At 44.4% G+C, this 6,855-nt stretch overlaps 1 long non-coding RNA gene across 1 annotated transcript; it reads left to right on the plus strand.

The window, feature by feature from the left end:
* The first annotated feature begins 311 nt into the window (after nt 1-311).
* On the plus strand, nt 312-6,422 carry LOC129507510 (uncharacterized). The gene is made up of 3 exons (XR_008664020.1): nt 312-360; nt 2,035-2,148; nt 6,267-6,422. It is a non-coding gene; the product is annotated as an uncharacterized LOC129507510 (long non-coding RNA).
* Nucleotides 6,423-6,855: the final 433 nt, after the last annotated feature.

Genomic DNA, 6,855 nt, shown 5'->3' on the forward strand with positions numbered 1-6,855 from the left:
GGAAACGCGCGGCGCCGCCGCACTCGGGTTCCGGGTGGGCGGCCCCGCCCCCGGCGCGCCCCTCGGGCCGTCCCCCCGGCGCAGGTGGCTCGGGGCGCCCGGGGCCGCGTCCTCCGCCTGACCGCGCGCCGGGACCCCGACCCCCCCCACCCCCCCACCCCCCTCCGCTTTCCCGCCGCCCGCCCTCGTCGTGCACGCCCTGCCCGAGCCCGTTTCTGGTCGACGCGTCGAGCACCTGCTAGATGCTGGGCGCTGGGGGCTTAGCCCTCCCTTCTTGGGGTTTCCATTCACGCGGGGCGGGGGGGGGGGGGAGACGTTCCACGGAATGAACCCGAAGGCTCGAACCATTGGCAGCTGTTGGTAAGGGCAGAAGCGGTGGGGATGAGGGCTTCGCTTTGGGGGGCGGGGGGTCCGGGAACTCCCGAGATGGCCTGTGAGCTAAACGAGGAGAAAAACCAACCGTGGGAAGATCTGAGAAGACCTTTCCAGAAGGAGCCACAAGGGAGATGGGAAAAGTGGCACGCAGTCGTATTCCATCTTCCAGATGCTTTGCACCTGCCATTCCCTCCTCTGGGAATCCCCGCCCCCCTCCCTTGACCTCGTGAACTCCACTTCTTTCCTGGCTCAGCTCATACCTCGATTCATCTCCCTCAAGTGAGGTCACCTGGTTGTTTATCCCTGTAGCAGCCCATACTTCTCTTGCACAGAACGCAGTTTGTAGATTTAGATTCATGTAATTGCTTGTTAATCTCTCCCCTTTCCTACTGGATTATCCATTCTTAACTTGGAGTCTGGAGATTAGTAGGCCTTCAGTAAGTATTTACTAACAACCCCTTCAGATCATAAGTTTTGTCCCCACTTTACAGATAAAGAAACTGAGCTTTCCCCCCCCCCAAAAAAAAGCACACAGCTGGTAATGTGCAGACCCAGGATTTTCTTTTTTCCCCACTCCAGGCCTGATCTTATATAATCATACAGCCTATATGCCTAAGCCAGCTAGGAACCACTTGGTTACCTCAGTTACCATGATTTTTCAGCACGGGGACATTAACAGCATGGTTATCAACAGCCTGGGCCCCAGAATCAGACAGACAAATCTCGTTGGGGATCCCAGCAACACCCTCATTTACCCTCCTCTTTTCTTCCAGCAATTCCAGCTCTAGGAAGTTACCCTAAGAGAAGAAACGAGAGGATGAATTCAAGGAATACCACCAAAATTTTGTTTTATAATACTGAACATCAGAAGCAATCTAAATAACTGACAGCAGGCCAGTGGTTTAAAAAAAAAAAAAAAAGTTTGCCCCGTTAGAATATAAGAAAGATCCTAACTAGAACATCAGCTCCAGGAGAGCTGAGACCCGATCTGTTTGTCCATTTGCTAGGTCTTTAGTGCTCAAGACAGTGCCTGGGACATAGTAACTGCTCTGTAATAATTTTTTAAAGACAATCCGTGAAATATTGTGTAGCTATTAAATATTACATGGAAAAATTTAATCACATCATCACATGACTTAGCGAGAGAAAGCCAGGATATACATCAATGTACGGTATGAGGTCAGTAATTTTTTTTTAAAGTGCATATGCAGAAAAGCTCTCTAGAGGGGGCCAGATTATGGGTTAGAATATACAGATATAAAACAAAAAGACTACTGATTTTCTACAGTGAATGTTAACCTAGCCCAGGTTCCTCCAGAAAGCAGAGACTGAGACCTGGGCTGGCAGGTAGCTAGTTATTTGTACTCGTTTTTTTGGAGAATAGAAGTGGGGTGCCAAGAGAAGAGCAAACGGGTAGGAGGGACAGCTAATCCAAAGACCATCTTGAGTTGGTCCTGCTGTGAGCAAGTTACACTCCATCCAACGGAGACCTTTCAGGCAGCCTTGAAGTCACCACCAGATTGTCCTCCCAAGGGATCAGAAATGAAAGACAGACTTTATTCACTTACCCATCCTCCATTAGAGAAAGCTTAAAAGTTTTTCATAATCTCCTACTTCCAAACTGAGTTTAACTGAGTTGTTACTTATGTCCCACACCAGGGAAGCAGAGGTGCCCTGAGGCAAAAAGCAAGAACTACTCTATGCAGCTAACAGGAGGGACTGTCTGATTGCCCATGCACAAAGCCAATTACCACAGCAATGACAAAGTAAGAGGTGAGTCAAGAGGATGTGATGTGGGGCTTAACAGGAGTCCAATAAGTATTCCTTTCATAATAAAAACAGGGAGTTTTCCTCAGAACCTTTAGCTTACATTCCACTTCATACTAGATATTTTCCAAATGGAATTCCAAAGGTTAGATTTGTTTTATCTATTTGTGAGTCTAAGTCCAAACATGGCTTTTCTGATGGCTCTGGAGTTTACAGAACACCTAATATTTAAGACAAAACAATTTTTAACACACCTGATTAGGATGTTCAAAAAATAAATCCTTGTTTCCTCTGGTCCTTTTAAGAGAATTTTTACAAGGGTAATGCAGGCAGGCTAATGGGGCCATTCATCACCCAGAGAAAGTAGGGGTTAAAAAAGGGAGGGGGGGGAATATACCAAGAAGAAGGAAGATACTGTTCTCTATTCAATATTGCGTACCATTAACTATGTTGATTTTATCTTTCTAATAGTAAATTCCTGGGCCTCCATTTCCTCAAGTGAAAAAAAAATTAAAGATCTTTCCTTCAGAAGGGTTGTAAGGCTGATAGAGGTTTATAAAACTCCTAGCACCTGAAGGGCACACAGTAGGCATTCAGTAAATGCTGGCTAGGATCCATATTAGTAAGTCGGCTGATAGAGATTACATTCAAAATATGCTCTAAGTCTGGTGTTCCATGAGACCCACCTTTTTTTCTGTGTCACGTGTTCCTTGCAAGTTCCATCCATTAAAATTCTTTGGTTGCAAGTCTTGCTAGTTTAAGTAAGAATCAATTGAACCAGAATGGCTCACACAGTTTAAAAGAAAAATAACCAGATCCTCAGAATGCCCAGAATCAGATCAGATTCAGGGATTTCATGATAGGAAGTCACGAACCGTCTGTTTCGGATGATGTCACCATCTGTTTTGGATGATGTCACCACCTGTCTTGGATCTTCTAGGACTCAGATTCCCAGGCAGGGCTTCTCAGTGTGACCCTTTGACCAACATCACCTGGGCATTTGTTAGGAACACAGATTCTCAGCCCATGCTACAGGGTCAGACTTTGGGGGTGTAACCCCAACAACATGTGTTTTAATAACCCCTAACGGTGCTCCTGATGCACAGTCCAGTTTGAGAACCAGTACCCCCAGAGAATCATCAAGATGGCCTGATTCCTGGGCAGCCCTGGTGGCGCAGCGGTTTAGCGCCGCCTACAGCCCAGGGCGTGATCCTGGAGACCCGGGATGGAGTCCCGTGTCAGGCTCCCTGCATAGAGCCTGCTTCTCCCTCTGCCTGTGTCTCTGCCTCTCTCTCTCTCTCTCTCTCTCTCTCTCTCTCTCTCTCTCTCTCTCTCTCGATAAAACCTTAAAAAAAAAAAAGATGGCCTGATTCCTTGAAGAGTGGTTGGGATAGAGGGGTTGTAATAGGCTCAGTTTCCAGGACTACATGAAATGGGGAGGCAAAGTTCCCCAAAACAGAAGAGGCAGGGTGGGATACTGGGACAAACTGAAACATTTACAAGGCTATCACAGGAAAGAGATGCTGGAAATTCAGGTGTCCATACCATCAGTCTTCTGTTGCCCGTTGCTGACGTATTGTGTATCCCCCACAAAACCCAAGCTCAGGTCTACCAGAGCCCCAGAAGGATGTCTGAAAAGTGGCCGCCATCTTTCCCCCAAGTACCTCCTGTCTCATTCACCCTCCTCAGGCCGGTCACTGGACCACCTAGGTGCAAGGACTTCTTTACCTCTGGGTCAGGGTAAGTCTTAGAAAAGTAGAGAGGGCGAGAGACAAGAGCAGATGTTATTAATTTGTTTGTTCTCAGGTACAAGAAGGTGGATCAAGTTCCTATTCCTGCAGTGACATGTTAAGGGGTTTAAAATAACACACAATTACTCTCTTACAGCTCTAGAGGCCAGAAGTCCAAAAGCAGTTTCACCATGCTGAAACCAAGGTGTTGGCAGGATCACACTTCCTCCAGAAGAGACTCCTGAAGCAAGTTTCCTGCTTGCTCCAGCTTCTAGAGCTATGTTCCTAGGCTTGTGGGTCCTGCCTCCACCTTCCAAGCCAGCAGTGTAGTATTTTACTCCAGTCACTGCCTACGTTCTATCCCTGGGTTCAGGTCCCCCTCTGCCTCTCTTTTATAAGGATACCCATGGTTACCTAAGGCACACCTGGATAACCCAGGATCCCCCTCCTCCTCAAGAGCCTTAATTTAGACACATCTGCAAAAGCTTGCTTGCTTGCTTGCTTTCTTTTTTTTTTTTTTTTTTTTTGCCATCTAAGGTAACACTCACAGGTTCCAGGGATTAGGATCTGGATATCTTTGGGGGCCATTATTCAGCCTACTGCACAAAGCCTTCAGTGATCACAGACTCAAATGCCTACAGATAACTCCAGGAAACAGAAATGAGACACATGAGCCAGGTGTATACTGTCCCGAGCTGCAGTGTGGATGCCCATCTAGACAATACTCTGCTCCACCCACCTGTCGGATCTTAATCCAGATCATCTGAAAATAAATATCTTGATTTTTTACTTATTAGCAACAAATTCTTTTTTAAAGAATAAAAGTTTTTGTTAAAAGTGTAAGTTGCATTCGGTAAACTACAAACCCAACAGTTGTTCATTCTTGAACAATCCATGAAGTAGGACAAAACTTCCTTCAACTTACATTAAGATACCTCCTTAGCTCTTGTGAATGGAATGGCAGACTTAACACCTCATTTGGGATCGTTAATGTGTGAGGAACACCAGGAGATGAATATGAAAAGTAATACAAGGAAATGATGATCATTTCAAAGTATATTGTTTAGACACATCAACAAAAACATCAGAATGATATATAGTCATTTTGAATATCAACATGACCCTGATGTATCACTATGGGTGTTATTGCTCTTTATTGCTATTTTATGCCTTCATAATCAACAAGATATAAAATTCTCTGAGGGAAAAAATAAAACTTTGGTCTTTAAAAAAAGAAAAGCTATCTGTAGCAAGAAACAATTTGCTCGTTCTTGAGAATTCCCCCATCAATAATTCCTTTAAAAAAAAATGCTGCAACAGACGGGATTCAGTGTCAGCTGCCAGCTACAGACTTAGTCATTCAAAAGGAAGTTGTCCCATATGGACACCACTCTCCATATCTCTCTCTCTCTCATCTCAATCTCCTCCTGCTTTTATTGAAGCCCCCTCCAACCTATCCCTTTAATCTCCCAGCCTGGTCCCAAAACCCATCCCTCTGAAATTTTACCTTTTCTCAGAGAAGAAGCAAGTTCTGTCCTCGGGTCCCTTTCATTTCCCTTGAAACTTCAGCTCCAGCCCAATGCTCATCAGAGATGCTTTGCTCAGCCATCTCAGGCATACTAGGAGGAGGTGATGACGTTAGTCCACAAGATGGGTGTTCTCACTCCAGCTTAGACTCTGAGACTCCAAGAGCTAGTTTCTTTGCCTGCTCGCTTAAAAAGCAACATGGTATGACAAGCCTGAGTATTTCTGGAGTGGTGCACCACACTCTGGGTGCACATGAAGATATTGTTCTTTTTTTTTTTTTTAAAGATTTTATTTGTAAGTAATCTCTACACCCAACATGGGGCTCAAACCCACAACCTGAGATCAAGAGCTGCATGCTTCACCTACTGAGCCAGTGAGGTGCCCCAAGATATTCTTGTTCTTAGCTTGACTTTGACCCCGACTCGTCCAATGAAAGAAGTTCCCCAACATTATTTTTTAAAGTTTTATTTACTTAAGTAATCCCAGAGAATTGAAAACATGTCTACACAAAAACCTGTAATGAATGTTCATAGCAGCATATTCACAATCACCAAAGGGTGGAAACAGCCTAAATGTCCATCAATGGGTGAATGGATAAATGAAATGCGATCTATATATACAATGAAATATTATTCCACCATAAAAAGGAACAGAGTGCTAATAAATGCTACAACACGGGTGAACCTCCAAAACATGCTGAGTGAAAGAAGCCTGTCACAATTCCAATTCCATAGAAAATGGAATTACAAGGGAATTGACCCTTACCTTAATGGGTAAATTATTATTTGTTTGTGTATCTCTCCTATGAGAATGTAGGCTCCCTGACAGTGGCAACCATGTCTACCTTGTTCATCCTTGTGTTCTCAGCCCCTAGCACAGAGCCTGATTCCTAAAATGTGCTCGATAATTGTTGGTTCCGTGGCTGAATGAATGGATAAACAACTGGATCCATGAATGATGGAGCTAAGAGAGGAGTCCCACATCAGGCTCCCTGCATGGAGCCTCCTTCTCCCTCTGCCTGTGTCTCTGCCTCTCTCTGTCTCTCTCATGAATAAAATAAAGTCTTTTAATAAATAAATATTTGTGTTACTGATGAGGCTACAAGTAAAGATATTTACAACCACACGCACACACAGAGTAGCAGAGAGAAAGATAAATTCACTCCTATAAGAAGGAAGTGAGAGATGTCATTGTAAGTCTCATAAATCTCAACCCAAGTGCTCATATAGGAGATAGAAGAAGTTGCCTGGTCTATTCTACTTTTCAATCTGCTAAAGAGTCTCCTCTCCTTTTCATTTTAATAGAAAAATCACTCTGAGCACTTTGGAACTCTAATTACAGGTGACACACAAATGGAAAGAAAAATAGGAAATCAAACATTTGAGCCAATAAGTTACAATTTATATGAGCACTTAATAGCAGCAAAGTGCCCTAAGCCACTCAGGATTTCCTCAAA

This window comes from Nyctereutes procyonoides, unplaced genomic scaffold (assembly GCF_905146905.1).
Source record: "Nyctereutes procyonoides isolate TBG_1078 unplaced genomic scaffold, NYPRO_anot_genome, whole genome shotgun sequence".
In the NCBI taxonomy this organism is placed as follows: Eukaryota; Metazoa; Chordata; class Mammalia; order Carnivora; family Canidae; genus Nyctereutes; species Nyctereutes procyonoides.